Source organism: Hirundo rustica, chromosome 5, assembly GCF_015227805.2.
Source record: "Hirundo rustica isolate bHirRus1 chromosome 5, bHirRus1.pri.v3, whole genome shotgun sequence".
NCBI classification, from domain to species: Eukaryota; Metazoa; Chordata; class Aves; order Passeriformes; family Hirundinidae; genus Hirundo; species Hirundo rustica.
The window spans coordinates 49,036,823-49,058,545 of record NC_053454.1 but is presented as its reverse complement, the minus strand read 5'-3'; the positions used below and the strand labels follow the sequence as shown (position 1 = coordinate 49,058,545).

The window sequence follows — 21,723 nt, the reverse complement described above, 5'->3', positions numbered from 1 at the left end:
AGATAGTTCAGAAGTTTAGACTGAGAGTCAACTAAGTATTTAGAGTTTGCTGATTGACGTGCAAATAGAAATAATGTTTTTAGTACAAGGCCCTCAAGAAGAGTGAATGCTCACAATCCAATCAATTAGCAGAGATAAGAACACATGAGGTCGTGGGGAAAGATTTTGTGCTACTACATTATATTATTTTTACCTAGACATGTATTTGAATGACCAATGTCTCTTCATTCCCATTTTCTTCCTGAATGCTCTGAAAGGTACAAACAGCACTAATTTATGCCTGCTTGTGAAACTAATGGTTTGTCTAAGAAGATGTCAGAAAAACAGCTTCCTCCACTAGAACTCTTCGAACTGTTCAAATATGAGTCTGTTCGATGACCAAAGCAGTTGTCTTGTCCAACAGTGGCCTTCAACAAAGCATGTAATCAAAGGTTTTCTGAAAGGTGAACTGGGAAGACACTTCCTGGAAGAAGAGGTCTTTTTTGCTCACCTTGAACTTAAAAAAAAGACTGTAAGTGAATGCACAATGTAAGTAATTAAAAAAGCAACCAATTAATTTATAAGATTACTTTGATGTGCTTGTAATAGAAGCATAACAGAACATGCAATTTTTAAGAACTATTGAAAACTGGACTATAAGACCTTTGCTCTTAACAACAAAATAACAAACACATGCAAACTTCTATTTAGCCACTTCTGAAGTTTCACTGAACATAACTGGGAGCAAATCCAAGTCTATGCAATTTACTCTGCAAATATCTCTGCTATGAGCAATACTATTCCTGTTACTGTTTATTCATCACACCTTCTTCACCCCTCTGGGAATTTCTGCATTGTTTTTTTTATACCAGCAGTGTTACTTTCTACTTCCTACCAAGCACAGTACAACTGATTGAATCAGCCATAGATATCTAATTTCTTCTCCTTTCTGTAAGTGAAATAGTTTGGTTTCTGTTCACAAGGCAGTTCTCAAGAAACTTCTTTATCTAAAACAATGTAACGTCTTCACTTCAGCTGAGCCAGTCTCTATGTTAACAAATTTCAAAATTTTTTCAAGCTTCCTACTTTATAAACCAATTAAGCAAAGACAGTTGTGGAACACATACACCATCTAGATACATATTCAGATCTTAAAATTCAGTCATTACCAAAAAACCCCCACCAAGCTTTGATGGTCATTATGATGGTTCAGTTTATTGCTTGGGATTCTTGAATAGATATTGCAGAGAAGGTATAATTCAAGTAACTAACTTACACTGAGAATTCAGTACCAAAAATCTTGATAGTCCTTAAAGTCAGACGTAATGCTTTAAAAACAATGTTGAATGTTTTAATTGTGGTAATGCCATATGTTCCAAGATGTGTTAGGTGTTGAAAAGACCACTCAAAAGCACATTTACCACTCCCTTACAGTAACCCTAGTAATATCCTCAAGTACTTTTATCACGCTGGGAATTTTAGTAAACTTCAAGTAAGAGACACTTCTTTATACTTGCTGGAAATAAGGAAAATACTTAGGAGCTAGGAAATACTTTGGATAGCTATAATTTCCACTGAGGGGGTTCTTAGGCTATTTTTGTTTTACCATTGTTTTACTAACTGAAAGTGCTTTACCTTTACTCATGGCAGTGCTTTACTCATTCATGGCAGCATTCCCACATTTTTTCTTTTTACCAACTACACATTTTTTCTTTTTACCAACTACAAGGAGTTCATCATAGAAGCATGGAATGGTTTGAGTTGGGAGGGTCCGTAAAGCTTATCTCACTTAAAGCCCTCTGCCACGGGTGGGGACATCTTCAACTGGACCAGGTTGCTCAAAGCTGTCCTCTGATAGCAAAATGTAAACCCCAGACTACAACACCATTGGGCTAAAATCTGGACAGAGCAAGGCCAGCTCCTACCCCCGAAATCACATTTGAGCCACAGCTGCACTTGCAATGTAAAAATACCCCCTAACATCAACACACTCTTGCCTGAGTCATCCCACACAGACTCCAGATTCTGGTCTCAGTGTTTAGAACCACTGGCAGCAATTGTGAGCAGGCACAGAGGGCTCGGGCTGATAAGGAGGCACAATGAGATAACAGGAGCAGTCCCCTGCCCCAGCTCTTTATCTCGCCCCCGAACACCTTACCCTTATGCAGAGTGCTGAGCTGCTCACAGAACAGCAATGTGAGCTACTGCAGTTTATAGACAGCTTGTGAAAATGAATCAGCACCACTTTTGGTTTACTTTATTTGTGTCCAGCTCTAGACTCCAACAAGTCCTTTATCACTCCACAATACCAGAGGAACACTTACAATATGTCTTTTTTATCCATTAGACACACAATCCTAAGAAATGCCATCACTTGCAGCCATTCAGTTGGGAGACATTCAGATTATTGCAGTTCAGAGAGGACCCCTGTGTCCAAGCACTGTGCTAACATTCCTTTGTAAAGAGAGAACACCACTAACAACTTAGTACCACTACTTGCTGACTTCCCAGTATTCTCTTGAAACTGCGACAGTGAATGCCTCCAGAGATTGGCTTTCACCCACCCAGGAAATAAAATAAATGAGACAACATCTGAAGCCCTGCTGTGAATTTCTATTTTTGTCATATGTTTGACCTTTTTTTTTAAATCATTCTCCTGAGATGGAAAGATTTGGTTTGTGTGTCACATGTTTTCTGAACATACAAGAAAATGTCTCAGAAAGAAAAGCCTGTGGATTACCATGAGTATCCTAAATTAATACAAGGTCCCGTCTGGAAGATTCCTGTCTATGGAAAAATTTTGTCCAACATTTCTAGAGTTTCTTAAAAAAGTACAAAACCCCTGTTGTATCAAGCTTATAGTAATTATATTCTGTTACTTATCTCCTAAAAATGAACATGAAGAAAATCCAGGAATCCCTCAATGTAAGCCCACAGCCTTCCCCTGGTTTAAGTACCCTCGGCAACTGGTGCATGAAATAGTCATCAAGGATCCGACATTAGCCCAGTTATCTGCATAAAACTTTGCCACTGAAAGAAGAGTCTATGACTTCTGTAGTTGATCTCAGTCAATGTGACTAATCACGGTGAAGCTACAACAGTTTCACTGGTGTAAAGTAAATTTGGGTTTTGAAGCACACTAAAAGAGGGGAAATACCTCATAAACTTTCTTCCCTACGTAACTCAGCTGGGCTGAAGGAGTAAAATTCCTTTTTAGTAAAATCTTCTTTATGATGTAGATCTGTGAATGGCAGCAATGCATACTCCTCTGTAAAAGGTTACTAGCCTGTAACCTATTATCACAGAATCATAGAAACATTAAGGTTGGAAAAAACCTTCCCAATCATGGAGTCCAACCTTTGACCAGTCACCACCTTGTCGACCAGACCACACCACAACATGCTATGTCTAGGGATTTCTAGCACAATTCCAGGGGCGGTGATTCTACCACCTCCCTGGGCAGTCTGTTTCAATGCCTGACCACCCTTCCAGTGAAAACATTTTTTCCTGATGTCCAATCTAAACCTCCTCCACCACGGTGTGAGGCCATTTCTTCTCATTCTGTCACTGGTTGCTTCGGAGAAGAGGCTGATGCCCACCTGGCTACGACCTCCTTTCAGGAAATTGTAGAGAGTGAGAAGGTCTCTTCTGATCCTCCTTTTCTTCATTAAAACTATAACACATTAAAATTAAAGGCAATGGAGTCTGAGTGTGAAATATTTGTTGCATCAGAAACAGGGAAGGTGTGGCAGGTGCCATTTCCAGGCATCTGACAGTTCTAACTGAAACAGAGACTTCTTCCTTCCTTCCTTCTCAAGGGTTTCATAGCAGGCACAGCACACCATTCCCATGGAACAGCAGGTCAGGTTCAGAATCTGCTCAGCAAAACTCACCATTCCCTGTCTCTCATTCACAGGTTTATGGCAAAGCTGCATTCTGAACCCAAGTACAAACACATCACATTCAAACATTTAGCAGCTTGCATCTATTTACACTGTATGTCTGCTAAAGAATATAAAATGCAGTGGTATTAAAGGTCTGATTCTCTTTGATTCTTCCCAAATGTCAAAAAATGAAGTCATTAAATTACACTGAATTTGTCATTTTTGGCAGGAACTGCTGCCACTCAAAGGGCACAGCGATGATCTACAGAGGAAAGGAAACAATGTGGCATTGTCGTGAGCAGGTCTCAGCGATGCAGGGTCTGAGAGAGTGCTAGAGGAACAAGCCACACTCTGCCTTGCCCCCAATCCCACAATCACAGAAGCTTTCTGTCACTGAAGACACCATTAAAAATAGGCAGGGCTTAAATGGATGTTTAAAAAAAACCACCAAACTTAACAGAGATCTAAGCTTTCTGCGAGATCTATTTGACTTTTGACTCAGCAGAGAAAACAAAGTGACATGGCAAGGGCAAGACTTTTTTTTTTAGATACAACTGATGGAACAAAATGTCCTCACTGAGTTACGCACAGTATGAAACACCAAAATCCAGCAGTCTGAAATTATTTTTCATTCATTTAGCATCATAAGAATTCCAAAAGCATTCCTGGCTTCATTGTCTTCTAGAAATCATTTGTTAATTGATAGAAAAATGAGAGATCTTAGACACCTAAAACACCATCAAAAGCTGTAACAGGTTTTTAACAGTAATGCACTCTTTTCCAAGAAAAGCATGTCAGTGTAGTTCCCGCTTCACTCCTTGTCAGTGAAGTAAATATGTTTCAAGCAGAGAACAGAAAGCTCTTAACTCTTCTCTGTCTGGGTGTGGTTACTATCACTACTCCTACAGATTGCTCTGCATTATCTTACGGTCCATTCAGATGGGGCTACTACTGGTCTCTTCACATATTAGTGAAAAACAGTCCTAAATGAAAAGCTTACACAAACAAAAATGGCAATTCTGCAGCATGGGAGAGAAATACCAACTTTATCTCAGATTATATAATTGGACACAGACAGATTAAAGAACAAATCTGCAATGAAATTCAAGTGTCTCATGAAACTCTAACAGGAGCTGTGCCTAAGCCTTGGGCTGCATACTCCAGGTCACACAGACTGCTTCAGAGTTAGGAGCTGAACCATCCAAATCCTTCTGTAGCAAATTAGCCTCACAGAATCATCCTTGTGTTTCTCTATATAACCACAATGATTATTTCATTGTCATAAAAGGAGGATAGAGACATGGGTTGAATCCATTCCTGCAGCACCCCAAAACTAATACGACATTTCCTAAGTTTCTGGCTTCCTAACAAATCCAGAGCCACAAGACATTTCAATGTCACACATGCCTCATCTGTTTGCTACCAGTATTGCTCATGGCTTTAATTTCTTCTATCTACCGTCACAAACCTGCAGCATGTGTTTCTACGTGATGGCCACAGCAGCTGCTGCCAACATTGGCCTGTCGACTTACTTTTGACTTCCAACTCGTATGCTCAGGTTATGTGTAAAGCCTTCTCCATTTTGCAAAGAATATATATATACAAGATTGATATACAATCATTGTCCAAACCCAGTGACAAATTTGAGCCTGAAAGACCAATTAGGACCATGAGAGTTGGATTTGATTGATTACTATCTTTAAGACACTGAAATGAAAGCTATAGTGTGACAATAGACTTTTTTAAAAAGCTGAAGGTGGAGCTCCTATAATTAACAGAAAACTAGCCTGTACTTGTTGTAATTCCTATTAAATGGAATTAACCGTCCTACTAATATAGCCTAAAGCCTGAAAGAAACCTCTCAGACTGTTAAATGCATGTTTAATAAAAAGGTTTTGCAAGAAGTTATGTTTGGTATCAGATTACCAATGAAACATAGGTCCAAGAGCACGTGTTACTTCAGTACAGGGTGACATAAACACCACCACTGAACATATCTGCACCACGTTGGCTGGTTAAAGATGAGGGTGAGGGGGAAAACAGATAATGCAGCTGGTCTGAGTGGTTTTCAGAATCTTCTTCTCCATAACAATGAGTGAGTGTCCCAAAAGATATGCTTTGAAATCTAGCTGTCATCCTCTGGAAGATAATGGAGCAGGGGGAGAAGAAAAAACCATGCCTTTTACTGGCAGTAACAGGGCACTTGAACAAAGAGCACAGCTTTAAATTCCCACTCTCAGCAAGGTTTTTTTCATGATCTATTAGGAGTACTTCTGGTTCATCTCTTGCTTCAACCTTTTGCTCCCCCAGTGCCAGGAAGATCAGGGACAGCTACTGCAGAGCTGATTATGATCCCTTTTCAAGCTTTTTGGAGGCCACATGCTTCTTGGGACACACTTCACATCTGCTCACCTGTACAAAAGCATTTATCTCTGCAGTATCAGCAGTAACTCATTCCTCTTTATACCTGATGTCTATTAAAGGGGTTCATTCACCACATAACGTGAGGGGAATGGCTTTAAACTGACAGAAGTTAGGTTTAGATTGAATATTAGGACGAAAATAATTAACGTGAGTGTGGTTTAGACCCTGAACAGGATGCCCAGAGAAATTGTGGATGCCCCATCCCTGGAAGCATCCAAGTCCAGGCTCGATGGGGCTTTGAGCAACCTGATCTAGTTGAAGATGCCCCCGTTTATTGCAGGAGGTTTGGACTAGATGACGTTTAAAGGTCCCTTCCAACCCAAATTATTCTGTTATTCTGCGATTAATATTTGCAAGAAAAATCAACCATGACATAAGGAAGGTTAGGCAAATAGGACCTGATTAAAATCTCCTTCAGAAAGACATTTCAGGGTGATAGGTGAATCTTAAATCTACTTTAAATCTTTTGCATTATTATTTGTTGTGCCCTCTGGGTGGACATTTAAGACCCAATTAACGCCATGCTGCTCGTTCTCCAGAAGCCATTTCTCAGTACGACTGTAGGTGGCACTAGCTATACAGGAATTTATTTTCCTGGTTCCCTCTTGCAAACACTTCTGGCTGCTAAAAAAAAACCACAAAAAAACCCAAAAAAACAACCAACCAAACTTTCTTCCTTTTTTTGTAAAGCAGGTCGTGGGAGGACAGGCAGAATCAAGACAGAAAAAAAAAAAAAAAAAAAAAGTCCCCCTTCTAGTTGTCAAAATTCCAGGATGCAAAATGTGCTCATTTCCAAAGATTCCTCTTCACTCCCCTCCCCCCAAATAAAACCAAGTTCCTGAGGGCATGTTGGAGGGAAGTAAGGGAGATGTGTTATAATCTTTTCAGGACACAACTTATGGTTGGACTTTTGATAGTTATAAAAACAAACAAAACAGAACAAAACAAAAAAAAAACCAAAACAAACAAACAAAAAGAACACCCAACTTATTTTGATGTCTAAAAGCAGTATTGTAGAGTTTTTCTTTAAATCATGCAACTTTGTAATTTATTTTTTTATTATTATTATATTTGCCAAGTAGCAAGGGATAAAAATATTTTTAAAATATTTTTTAAAATATTTTTTACCCCCAAAAAACTGCTTAAAACCTTTAAAGTGACTTTTATGGACTGTGATTTCACATTCAGGATAAAGAAAGTGAGAAGCCCAGATTAGTGGCAAGGATGCTAGAAATAGGAGGTTGATTGTCCTCTGAGCTACCCAGGTTTAGTCTGGCTGCTACAAGGTTGGAGCTAGTAAGACCCAAGTAAACTTAGGAAATCCTTTATATTTCACTTAATGAGTTTAATGCAGTTAAAGTGCACTTTTTTACATGTAGTTCAATAAAGAACATTATGGTTGTGCTATCAGGGACAGCCACAAGGATGTCAGCACTTGGGTAGTCCTCATATCCTTATTTCATGTACCAACACTTGTACTTTATCCAAATACATTGTAACTACCTTTATCTATATGATACCATCGTTTTCATTGCTCCCACTCCAAGCCACAGTTCACTAAATGGGCAATCACACATTGTCCTATTTTCTTTGCTCTACCTCTATGTATTCCCATATCTTTTTCAGCAAAATGTATTAGAATTTGAGCTGAAGGCAATATTGATTTTTTTTTTTTTTTTTTCGGATTTATGTCCCTCAACTCTACAAATAGATATAACCTCTCAATCACCTTTGGAGTTGGTTCTCCCCTGCCAAACAGAGTATGAGGTCAAGGCACAGAAACGCTGAAAGCTGCAGCCCAGCTAAATGAATCTCTAATCCTACACCAGAGAACTGGTTCCTTTACTCCCACACATATACACCATGCTCTTGCCTAAATATCTTAAGATGCTTTTAAAGTTAGTCAGATTTGGTATTAGTGTCTGTTATGAGGACACCATTGATTTATTAAGAATTGGAACTAAACTTGAGGGCAGTGTTTTGGAGACCATTTTGCTGTTAAAATTAGTTTTATATTAAAACACAGGAAAAAGCAATGCAGCAATTAAAATAAATAACCTGTTGTTGCCATAAATAAAACAACAACGGTGTCCATACAGGGAGAAATGAAATTGTTTGCATCATATTGTAATGAACCCTGTAGAAGCTGTAGAAACTATACAACAAATAACACACTAGTCAAGTCAGTGAATTGAAGCTCTCATAAGCCCATGGCATTTCACGGTCTGTAAAAATAACTAAAGTTATGGAATAATTTTACTTAACAATAATATGTCCGTTTGAAAAAAGAAATTTTTACAAATCAGTGAAAAGAGATGAATTTAGTTGTAAGAGTTTTAAAGGAATAACTCTGCTGCCTTCATCTTCTTAAAGTAAGGCTTTAGAAGTATAAGTTTATAAAGAAACACAATGGTACAACTGGGATACACTGCCCAATTTGTGGGTGGTGGATCACATCCTATCATGTTCTGACCCCACCCCAATTGAAGGATGAATATATGTCAGCTTCTGGCATTCTTGTTTCTGTGGGAAGGAAGAGCTTGGGCAGGTCCTCTGCTGAAGCAACTGGAGGACAAGGATCTTTATGCATCATAGAGCATGCACTTGCTATAACACTATTTTCACATGACCACTTCCCAAAGCCTTTCCAACTTTCCTTCTGACATCATTTTCTCTGGTTATGAAAGCTAGCTCTGCAAATCTGATTAGCACTACATATCATACCAGGCACATTTCAGAAAATCACCTCTGGAAGTTCTGCTTTCTGGTTTTCTACATCAGAGTCTAAATTTGATGCCATAACCTCCCTGTGTCAATGTGACCCATTTTACCACAAGAATCAGTTCCTCTCTAGCATTTCTCAAAAGCCTGTCCATCTAGCTGGAAACAAGACCCCTGCCTTTGATCCTATAAACAATTCCTAAGACAGTCTTTTCCAGACTCTGGGAGTCTGTTTGCCCTGACAAGCAAACTATCCCTTCAGTCTGTTTCACATTGCCCCTGCTGTCACTAAATATCCTCTAGGCTCCCTTAGTTCAACTGCTCTGCTCATTTTCTGAGCAGAGGATTTCTTTGGACACAAGCTGGCTGTGCTTATCATCTGTTCTTCACTTCTGGCGAATCCTGTTGACACACAGCCTAAAACCACTCACAGGGTACAGATGGTGTCTTCTAGGAGCCAGGCTCACAATTTAGTGTTCTCCCCAAAGCGCATAGCCCTAAATCCCTCGGGAGTTTAAACACATTCCTTCCCACAGAATCACAAAGTACATGAGTTCTTCAGAAACAGAACGACCCTGAAAAAGATTTCTCGTCACATCAGTTTTTCCTCTGAAAAGGCATTTGTAGTTCTCCAGGGGAAAAAAAAAAAAAAAAAAAAGGTGCACAGCCCATAAACCAAATTACCTTTATCCAGACTCACCCTGTTGTTTATCTTGTCAGACATTCCACATATAATAAAGAAAAAAACCCAGATATTTTCTGTTATTACTGTTCTTCTGATACACCATACACTGTAACTGCTAGAGAACACTAAAATTTCAAGTCCTGTTAGAGTTCTTCAGACTTTCTGTCATATGTCCTCCTAGCAGGTGATGAGATAGATCTTCACTAGGTGATTTGAGTGCCAGTATGCCTTTAGCGATATCCCCGAACATACTGTTTCCTCTCTGTGCTAATCTACCTAATGTTTAGAAAGCTATTATTTTAATAGTAACTTCCTTAGCTCAGTGACCTTCTGCTGGTAGTACGATTCTTTGACATCTAGTTCTCCCATGGAAAACCTTCATGCAGTGACAGGCACAGTACTGTACCCAGGCGTTTGTTTAACGCCATGGATTAGGTGGAAATCCACTGGGGATTTTTTCGTTTGTTCTGTGTCAAGTTGTCTCCTTTCTTGTGTGGCCAAGACAGACACTGATGAACACTGACTCCACTTACTCAGAATTTCCCTCTCCATTTTTTCCCTCTGATCTCTGTTAAACAAGTTTAGATGTAGGAAGTCTGACATGCTTCCTAGGTTTTTTCAGATCTACTTGAGCAAGTCTGGAGATTCCATAGCTGCTGTTCACAGCTCAGAAATACCTACCTAACAAATTAATGCCTGATGTGAATATCACCAAATTTGGAAATTTTGGAGATTGTTCAAATTGCCAAATGCCTTTTAAGATTGATCTTAAAAGCATAGTATGTCTATTTCTTTTACAGATTTCAGGGCAGGACTACGTTTTGGGTGGTCTCCGTTAATGAGATGTTGCTTTTATGTGTGTGCATAATATTCACTTTATTTCCATTGTGTCAGTTCTCTAACGCATCTTTCAAGCATTTCCATGCAAATCAAAGTAAAAAAGATTAAAACTCAAAATCAAGGGGAGTTTTTCTTTCTAGAAATGGCCAGTGATAATCTGGCAAAGTATTTTGTTGATGACACACTTTCTACACAGAGTCTAGTTCAGGCCCTTATAGCAGTCCTGGCACAGAAGCACATGCAGGAGTTAAAAGGAGTCAGAACTGATTTCTAAATTTTTTTTTTTTTCATGTTGATATGGCTTTGATATACACATGGAAAAATGTGTACACTTTGCATAGCTATTAGAAGAACTTAACAATAAGCATAATAAAATGCAATGGTTGTTTTTTCTGTTAAAGGGTGAGGTGACGAAACAGAAACACTTGTGGTTGGTTTTGGCCCCTGGTTAAAGAACTGTAACAGGTTTGGGCATGCACTGCATGTGATCAGGCTTCTCTACAGGAATCTCTGACCTGTTCACTTAAAGACATGAATCACAGTCTCAGAAACACTGCAGGAAAACCAGGAGGCTCCTGAGAGTTTGAGACGACAGCGTCCTCGTTTGCAGCACTGCTTGACTATTTCATGATTTTACAGTATTTTATGACAAGTAAGGAAATGTGTGCATGCCTCATATTGCAGGGAGAGATCATCAATGACTTGATGATCTCAAATCAGAAATATCTTTCAGATATTTCAGAAATATCTTTCAGATATTCAGAAATATCTTTCTTCTGAAAAGGGTGAGGAGGAGAATTCCTCAATTTCAGTAACATCAAAGACCTAATAAATGCCTGAGATGCAATAGTGCCTGACAGTTTCAGGTCATATTGGATGAAAGTTAGTGGGGGTAGACTTTTTATACAGGTTACTGTGATAAAAGGCATCAAGAGTTTATAGCTTGGTAGACCAGTTTTCAGATTTACCTTCCTGCTCAACAGTTTTGTTTCAGCTTGTGCTGTTCTTAAGCAGAGCATGTGCTAAAGAGGAAATTGATAGCTCAGTTTTTTTCAGCTAGAGATGCTGCTTATGTGACTTTGTCACAGAAAACACTGATAAAGTTTGAAAGATGAGTCATACATACTTTGATTAAAACTGGCCCTGTCTCTTCCACTTTCAGGTTTAGGTAAGACTTGTTTCAAGGTTTTAAAACTGCTCTTCTTAAAGCCACAGCTTAGTGAAACTATTGGCAGATCAGGAGACTGACCTGTGGCAGCTACTCACGCTGGGTGTGGCATGCAACCAGAAAAATCACACTACTGGACGCCAGTGGAGAATCAAAATAAGTTTTTGCTATCCAAGTGAGCAAAATCATGATTTGGATATTTGTTTGCAAAATGCAAATAACTTAAGGGTTACATGCAATACTAAAAAGGAATTGGTCACTGGCTATTACCTTTATTTTAGCTCTTCCCCTCTCCCTCCAGCCTCAACATAAATGGTCACATAAATGAAGTTACACTCGAAGACAACATAGAGAACCCCATTCTGAGACTTTTGCTCTAACCACAAGTTTGTCTTCATATTACAAATGGGGCTGATTATTCTTCCACAACCACTAAACCATAGATGTTACTTACATCTTACTAAGAGGAGATTATTTTCTGCTTACAATTTTAGAAAAACTTCTTACCTCTGGGTGAAAGTTGCTACTCCAGGGCACCTGCATCAAGCTGAATTGTTAGGATAGGGCTGCTCTAGAGAAGAACTGCACATTAAAAAAACTGCTTTCTACAGGGCCTTCATTAATTTCCTGGCAAAACTGTGAGGATTATAAGAAATAAGCAGGCAACTGCTGGAAGAGACAGCATGAGACCCTTAATCCTGACCAAGGGAGCTGTAAGGTCTCCTGTGCTAGAGTTCCTGGTCACATCACGTAATCCAAATTTTTACAGGTAGTCAGTGTTCCTCATTTTCTAGGTGCCTGTCTTAAGACACTGGAGTCTGATCACAGAAGTACTAAAATCATTCACATCTGCAAATGAAGTCAACAGGGGTGACTGTTTTGAAAATAGCAAGTACTATACCAGCGTGTCCAACCTTTCTGGTCAGGCAGGTCCTGTAGTATCATACAATGACAAATTACTTTCTTCTAATGGTACAACCACCACCTCCAAGTATTCTCATGGGATGGGACAAGACACAGTGAGCCTCAGAGACAAGTGATCTGAGTGTGGCACACAGAAATCAAGATAAGGCAGACATATTCATCATGTGCAGTGCCAAAACCTGTGAGGAAAATGAGTCTCTGTGTTTCAAAGTCATCCCACCATTCATTTTTTCAATCTCCATTTCTTTGGGCTTTTGTTCCCTATCCTTAGAACAAGAACAGCACTTTTGTCGCATGAACATCATTCTGACCTGTCTAGAGCAGTGTCAGAATTCCAGCAGACCCAGCTGCACCTACCCAGAAGCACTCACAAACTCACCATGACACACACCTTGCTTTCTTGCAGAGCAACGCACACCTTGCAAAGCTAAATGCTGCTTCAAGGAAACACTGCAGTTTTGCAGATGCCTCACTACTTGCAACCAGGTGAGCCCACTGTCAGAACACTTTCCAAGTCTGTAGAGAAGGCAGGGATCCTCCCTCAGCCACCAGCCTTACACCCAGGTAGGTCAACAAGAGTTTGCTGTTGATATGAACACAAGCAGCACAGTTCTCACTCTGCTGTCAAAGGGAGTGTCTTGGGTGCAGCCGATTGTTGGCAGCACAATGCTGAAAGCTGGGAAGAGCTGTTGTAAATACACCCAAGGGCTTAAACTGTAGTCTCATATTCTTATTTGGACGTCTAGGTAAACAGCAACATTTGAAGACTTTGCAATCCCATTTCCCTGCCCTCAGGCGAGAAAAGTCACATGCACTTTCAGGTCAGGTCTCAGCAGGGCAGAGACCCTGAGCCCATACAAGTTCACATACTGAATGTTTGAAGCATTGTGTGGGGTTCCTTAGCCTTGAAAGCAAGGCAGGCCATGGAGGCATGACAACATCCGAGACAATAGCCTTGGGAACAACAGCAGAATCACACGGTCATACCACTCCTAGCTTTGGTGCTGGGATCTTTATTTATAGCTTAATAGTTTCTGTTCTGTGCTCTTCCACCAGGGAGAGAAAGAATCAAAGATTGTCCTGCTATCAGCCAGGCTTCCGCTTCCAAACAGCAAATCACAAAGGGAACTGAGAAAGAAACTAGAATAAGGAGAACACCCTGCTTCCTCCACCTACTTCTTGTGTAGAGTAAAAAGATTGAAGTCCCTCTCCACTCCTGAGACCCTGCTCTATCACAGGGCTCTTTCTGTCATTTCACTGCATACTGTCTTGCTTTTCATCAGCCTGTTGCATCTTATCACAACCTTAGGTAGTGCCTGCATTGTTTCTGGTGTTGCAGCTTTAAGTCTAGAATACTTTGCTAAAAAACACTTCAAACCCTCATAGTTTTGGAATAAAAGTTAAAAAATCACGAACGTTTGAGAAATCAAATCTAGGAGACAACCTGGCTTTTTTAGCGCCCCCCAAATAATCCTTTTATAATCTTGTATTTTTTGGAAAGCTTGATCCATTACACTAGTGATTTGTCTCAGTTCACCACTCACTGTTATTAATCCCCCATCATTACAAAATTATGAAGTCCTCTAAACCCACAGGATTTGCCTAAAGAGAATCACATCAGTTTGAAAAATACCTGTGGAACTATGACACTTTTGGCTTTTTCAAACATAAGGTTTAAGTTTTCATCAAAACCTGAGGAAAAAACTAGCCGTATCCAGATATTCCAGGACCGGACTTTCAAGGAGAATATCACTAGTTGTGGTAAAAGCTTAAATCTTGAAACAGAAATCAATTTGGGAAATCAGAGCTCACTTCTACCAACAACTGAGCAGAAGACTGAAATGAATCACTGCATAAGTTCAAACAGTAGTGAATGTCACTTTCAGTTTTCATAATGTTTTTCATTAAATATCTAGATGTTGAAATTTCTGTAGCAGAAGAAATTTCTTCCCTATATATTTGTATATTTGTAGCTATCTGGAATTTTCCTTGAGCTGAAGCGATAAAACAGCAGCAATATAAATCAAGTTAGCTAAATTCCACTTTCTATACTGTGTTAACATTGTCCTACTCAGTACACCTGACCCAAAATGACCTCATAAATTGAACTGAGCACGTATTTAATGAAAGTGACAAAAGAAAGTGACAAAGACAACAAACAGCTGCTTTTGTTTGCATTAGCTAAGTGGGTGAAATATTGCTGAGGCACTAATGCCACAGCAATGTAATGGGAAGAACATATGTCCCTCGGGACTGGGTATCTGATGGATGTGATCAGATAGAAGTTAAAAGTACATATCACTCAGATACGCAAAATACTATGAAGAGAACTTACATATTAAATACTGACTATAGCACAGGATATTAATCATAACACAGGGAGGTGGAAAGAGAAGGGAGTGAATGCTGTGGACTGGTAAGAACCTGCTGCCACTGAACTCAAGTGGCAAAAACCCATCCCTCGAGCTTCAGTGGCTGATCAAGGTGTTAAATAGCTGAGTGACAGATGAGTGAATCACTCACAATGAATTAGGCCCAGGTTCTGGAGAACTGACTGGTAGTTCATTAGATTTATTGCCAGATAGCACAACTCTTACTGTAACACCACTTGCTGGAGCAATTTGCTTTGGGCTCTATACTGCCTCAACTCCACACTGCTATAGTGCTACACTAACGTTTCTCTAAATAGTTTCCACATACACAACCATTTTTATTCTGTCAATATGTGCACGTGCTGTTGCACAGTTGCACTGCTCAGTCACTAAACCTGGGCTGCTAAGTAGGACCAGCCTAGGCAACATTTCTGGAATGTATGTTCTGCATCATGCAGCTTCAAGGCTCTGATGAGCTGCTCAGCTCCCCACTTCTCACAGTGGTCTGGTAGCTCCACTGAGAGCAGCTACCCTGCAGCAAGTTCCCAGTTAGACCATTTCTGGTGTAACTGAGAGGATTGCTTTGAAACTCACCTTGCCATCTGCCAATGTAAAAGAAAACAAGAAAGAAGGCCAAGCATTACACAGACAAACTGAAGGGAGGTTAAGCTAACCATTCCAAAAATTATATACATCAAATTGCCTTCTTGGCTTGCTTCTTTCAATGTCCTTTAGGAAGTGTCTTTTACCCTGTATCACAGCTAGAAGTAAATGTTGGGCAGTGTTCCCTTTCTTGTTTACTTCTAGCTCTCTCCAAAGGTTCCCCTTTCTCTATTAATTACATACATCAGCCATGTCTACAGCTTTGTGATTCTCTTATTTGAATCTACTAAATTAACTCCCCTGTACCTGCCATCCAAGAGTTGTTCACTACTGAAAACTCCTACTTCAGCTCTGATACTCTTACCCAAAACACCAGAAATTTAGCCTTTCAGCAAAGTTACATGCCTCAACCACAGTGGAGGTAACAAGAGATCTGATTTGTGGCTCCAGAGGAAACAAGCAAGAGTTGCATTTGGGATGTGGCCTGTGTAGTTACAGGAGACACCACACTGTTTGGAGGATGTTGCTGTGTCCATCTAAATCTGATGAAGTATGTGATGAATTGAGGCCAGTTCATCATCCACCAAAAATGACAGAGATGACAGAAAGTACTTCTCGTGAATGCTGCAACCTGAGGATTCAGCAGCATTGTTGAACTCTCCACCCTGCTAGCTGCAGTTCAAATGGTTGGCTTTGCACGTGTACTTTGGCTATTTAGAATGTTTTTCAAAACATAGTTTCTATTGCCAACTTCATTAGGGCTTCGTATATATTCTCAGAATGATGACACCATCTTAAAAATACAAGTCTATTTTTTTTTAACATACTGTCTTCCTGTGTTAGTGGTGGATTCAAGCTACAGGAGACAATGGCAATGCCAACAGCAAACATTGGCTAAACATTGACAACCTCTATGAGACTAGAGTGTGTTAAGATGATCACTGGCCACTACATTAGGCAAATCTGGTTTTAAGTTAGAACTTCTGGATTATCTGGATGACAAAGGAACAATGGATTGACCAGAAATAGATTTGCATAGTATGGAAGAGTAGTTCAATCATGATGGGGAGATGAAAGCTTTAAAAGGAAGTGTCTCTCAATAGCTATTTTAGACTTTCCTTTATCTTTTCCTGCTTCAGCATCAAACCTACTACGTCAAAGGGAATGAAAAGAGCCTATCCTGGTTCCAGTACATACCCCAGAAACAGAAGGAAAATAATGTAAGAAACCTTCATTAATTTTTCCAATCCAGACATCAATTAAATGTTATTTTAAAAAATCACTTCTTGTCTTACATGTTTATCTGTCATTAGTTACAGGATTAAAAAATACTGAGGCCAAAAAGGAAATAGAAAAGAAATAGAAAAGGATCTGTATTTCCAGAGCAAACCTAGCAGAGAACAGACTCAGCTTCTAAATCATATCTGCTTATCAGGACACTTAAATGTACACCACCAGACTGAGGTGAAACCGCCTGGTTAAGTGTACAACCAGGTACAAAATCTGGGCTGATATTGTCCAGGTACTGAAGTAACCTGAGGGTAATAGTGGAAACCAGGATTATTCAGGAAATAGGCAGCACTTCATCACTGCAAACCACTGAGCCTGTATTACCTGCCTGATTTCCTCAGTGGCTGGAATGGGATTTTTTGGCTCTTCAAGTGGGAATCCTGTGCTATAAAGTAGTTCATTTATCTAGAGTGTCCTGTGAAGATAATTTTACCCAAGTATGGGTTTACAGCCTGGCACTACTGTGGGTTTCAGTAGAAATAACATTTGTTATAACATTAAGCTCTAAAAAAAGGCAAATTTATGCTTTAAATATAATTGAGAATTTTATTGTAAAATCTAGATCTTTGTGGAAGCTGCTTAAGATTTCACAGGGAAAGCTGAGCCTGAGCACTTGAATATGTGTCCTTTTAAAATAAATCCATCAGGTAAGTCTCCTTAAGTTTTGGAACTTATCCATCTCGTCTGATTTCCTGGTACTTGTTCATACAGGTTTTGCCCTATGAGCACACCTTTGATTAGCTGTGACATGGCACCTTTCCTTTCAAATGAATCTTACTTTGAAATGTCTTTGTATTTAAAATCCATCTAGACTTCCTCCTTCAAGGGCTTTGGGATGCTTTTTTTTTTTTTTACTTGTCCTACTAACTCAGTGTATTTTCTTACATTTAAAAAATATAATATTGGGTCTTGAATGTCCGGGAATATCCCCATATAAAAAGGAAAACATGTTTTACTTGGAAATGCTGAGTCATTCGCAACTCCCAGTTTGTACTGGGAAGAGAACGGGGGAGTGCATTTTTAGAATTGCATCACAGAACATGAGTGGCAATCCAAAAAAGGGAAATTACTCTCCCTTCATACCTATGTATGTGTAACATGTAGGAAATTTCAGTTCTCAAGAAAGCAGAAAAAATCCTTTGCATTTCCAAGCTCTCTTTTGCACTCTCAGCCCTCATTTTAAATAGTGTCTCTCTGCTCCAACCCAGAGATGTGGCACAAAATCTGAATCTACCCCCTTTGTGATAAAATACCCCTTTCATTTTGTCGCAGTCAACAGGTGGCTTGTGATTTAACTCTATTCCTTTTGAACATATTTTTGCTCTAGGTTACAATTACTTGCTCAAAAAAAAAAAAAAAAAAGCGCAACAGTCATATACCTCGGTTCCTTTATATGTTAGGTTTTGGGGTTTTTTTAAACTATGGTTTTTTGGGTTTTTTTTTTTTTTGGGGGGGGGGTGTTTTTTTTTTTTTAGTCTAATTCACGAAGCCACATGCCATGTGGCCTCAGCATAACAAAATTCCCCAGAGGTGTGCTGCTGACTTTGTGTACAAGCACACGTTCGGCGAGCTAAGCTGGATGCTCATTTGGGGCACTCCTCACCCTCAGCAAACCAGAGGTTTAAGATTCAGCATAGAGATATTTGAACTTGTTTCACATGGCATTTGTGCCAATTAAACGTGGCACTAGCTGACACGCTTTAGCTTTGGTTAAATGTGTCCGGGAAGCGTGGATACTGTGCTGCAAACCTGGATTTTTGTATTAAGGAGCGTATGACACGTGGTAGGAACTGTTCAGTAGAAGCCGAGTTACCTGGGAGCCTGCTGTGCCAGAAACTGTGTTAATCTACAGAAAAATGGTGCTCTGCAGCCTGGACTCCTTGCTCAGGGATGTTTTCAGACATCGGGCAGTAAAAAATCGGTAAATCTCCTTCAGTGAAGCGCCTGGGAAAGCCAGCTAGCAACCAGGCACTGCGTGAGGGGCGTTAAATTGCAGAGCCTCTCTCCCCTTCCAAACTTTATATTTAGAGGTCGAAAAAACACTGGCAGCCACCGGGCCGGGCCCGTCTCCACAGAGGCGTCGCGACCGCCGCCGCGGTTCAAGGAACGCGGACAAGGGCAGGATTATTCTGGCGGCGGTGGTAACTGCCCTGGGACGAAAAGACCCGCGTGTTCACGCGGTTCCAGCCGAGCGGGAGGGCCTGTCCCGGCTCAGGGATCCCGGGGCGGCTCGGCGGCCGGCGCTGCCCGGCTCCTTTTCCGCCGCCTCGGCGGGAGCGCGGCCGCGCCTCCTCCTGCCGGGCCCCGCCCGCGGCCCTCCGCGCTGCCGGAGCGTCAGCGGGAATTTCCAGCCAGGAAGTGCGGCGGGCCGGGGGCAGGGGCGGAGGCTGCGCAGGCCGGGGCCGGGCGGGTGCCCTCGCCGGTGGGCCGGGCGGGAAGGAGGGGGAAAGTCCGCGAGGAGCCGGGAGGCGGCACGGCGGCTTACATGGCGCGGCGCTGAGGGAGCGCCGGCCGCACAGCACGACCGGGAGCGGGAGGAGGAGGCGCCGCCAGCTCTGCCCCGGTGAGCCCCAGGCGGCCCCTGGCCCGCCGCTCGCTGCCTTCTTTCTCCCTTGTCTTCGCGTCCTGGCCGCGGCGCCCGCCGGGCTGCCTTCCCTCTGTCCCGCGGCGGCGGGAGCGGGCATTTCGCTGGGCTGGGCTGGGGCAGCCCCCGGAGCTCCGGTTTGCCGCGGGAGGCTGTGCCCGGCTCCAGCCCCGCGCCTGTGACCTCGGCCCGGGCGCGGAGCTCCCGCTGGAGCGCCAGGAGGGATTGCCGCGGGATTCGCCTGCAGCCGGCCCGGGGAGCGGGCGGGATGCCGGGGACGGCTTCGCTGCTGGCTTGTTACAGGGGTCTTCCTGGCGAGGGAAGGGGTGTCCGCGACAGCAAAGTGAAAAAATACTGCAAGCCCGGTTTCTGCCCGTCGCATAGCGGGTGCTCGTAGGCAAAGGAGGCGCTGCTTTTATCGCTTTTGGTTTCGAGGCTGACAGGCGTACGTGCTGCTGAACCTGCGGCACGGCCGGGGGGACAGGTGGTCACCGCGAAAACGTGGGTTGATGCTGGCGGCTCTGGGTGTCCTCGTCTTGAGTGCAGCCCGAGAGTGCCGCAGACTGTATTAAAAGGTACGAAATAGTGAGGTTTTTAAAGGCAGTTTAGTGGTAAGGGATGAAACAGAAAGGTTCTCGTCGCGACGAGGACTATTACTGCATTGGTTGCTCAGTTACATTTGACCTTGAAACCCAAGAATATCGAACTTCTCATCATAGCAGTTTTTTTTTTTTTTTTTTCATCTGTTGGTGCTTTCTGCTTTGATGGTAACTTTGCTGGAGGAATGCTACTGACTTTATTTTACGTGAATGTGAATTGGAATATGGTTTCTGTGACGTGAGCTATGTGCTCTTGGGCCATTATCATCATGTGCGTACTGCTGCGTATTTTCATTCAAATAAGTAAATCTGAGCGCCAGAGAGCATTTGGGGAGTAAGACTTTGCAGGCAAGGGGTCATCTGCTGCATTTCAACTTCCTGTCTTAAAATGCTCAAAAGCTTTGCTTAAGAACAACGTTTTAAAGGATTATTGTTATCACGATTTTTAGAATGGTTTTAAAGTGCTGACTATATTTGGCGTGTTTTGTGCTTCGAAGGTCCTCTTTTCCCTTACTCTGTTTGCAGAGAAAAGTGGATGAATTCTTCACTCTATTGCCTTGTGCCTTACGTGCTGCAAGGCGCTAGCACCAGCACTGTCAAGCTCGCAGAACAGGGTTGAAAATAGAGCACTTCGATTTTATTGACATCTGGTGTCTCTCTGCTACATATCAACTTTTGAAACAGTATTTCAGTCAAAGCGTTTGTATTCTTTCATGAAAGTAGCTGCCCATTCTAGGAAAGTGTTAACCAAGACGTCATTCTAAGATCCTGTCTGCAATGTTTTGTAATCTACAGACATGACTGCAGTTTATGAGAAAATGAAAGAGAAAAAAAGCAGCCTGTAACCATCCAGAAGCAGATGCTTTGTTCTGTAATTTTCTGTGGCCCGAAAATTTAACCACCAGTTGTGCTGAAATACTGTTGTCAGGATGTGCCGCAGAGTGTGGAGATTTCAGGGAATCTCAGTGCTGAAATCCGTGCAAGATATGTTAAAGAGCTTAACTTGAAATACTAAACTGAAGGGAAAAGCTTTTTTTCTTTCCACCCTTTGTCCCCTTTATAAAGAAAGAAATGTCAGTCAGCAATAGAGTCATCAAAAATGTGATTATTTTCTCACGCAAGAAATTAATGCCTTTTGAGGTAAGATTGTTTAACAGAACAGCTTTATATCACTTTGCATTGTGTTGTGTGTTTTTTAAAAAGAGTGTTGTAGCAGATAAACTTTCTATCTGTACTTGCTTTGTTCCAGCAACACCTTGGTAATGGGTTTTTTTTAGTATTTTTTTCAAAATCAGAAAAGTTTGTTGGATAAAAGTGCTGGGACAGAGACAAGGCATATCTTGGAAGAGGGAGAGAGAGTGGAAAGCAGACAGTGGTGTTTCGTTTATGTGTACATTTGAAAATTTCCTGCTTAATTTGTTGAAAAACAGCACTTCTGGTTGTTCCTCTGTTACTATGTATTTTACTTTTGAAAATTAATTTTAATAATAAATGTAAGTTTACTTAAAAATTTTACTTCTAAAAATTCAATAATAAATTTAATTTACTTTTTTCCTTGAGGTGGTATTATGTGACTTCAGTAGTAGATACCTACAAACAAATATCATTGACATAAATTTGCTAATAGATTTTTGACTTTCCTTTTCATTG

At 41.1% G+C, this 21,723-nt stretch overlaps 1 protein-coding gene across 4 annotated transcripts in view; it reads left to right on the top strand.

Moving 5' to 3' along the window:
* The first annotated feature begins 19,323 nt into the window (after positions 1-19,323).
* NFKB1 (nuclear factor kappa B subunit 1) overlaps positions 19,324-21,723 on the top strand; it is a 57,726-nt gene continuing 55,326 nt past the window's right edge. For all 4 annotated transcript variants that reach the window (XM_040064399.2, XM_058420675.1, XM_040064401.1 and 1 more), the window contains exon 1: positions 19,324-19,453. The gene's annotated coding sequence lies outside the window, so the exon portion shown is untranslated. The remainder of the gene's footprint in view (positions 19,454-21,723) is intronic.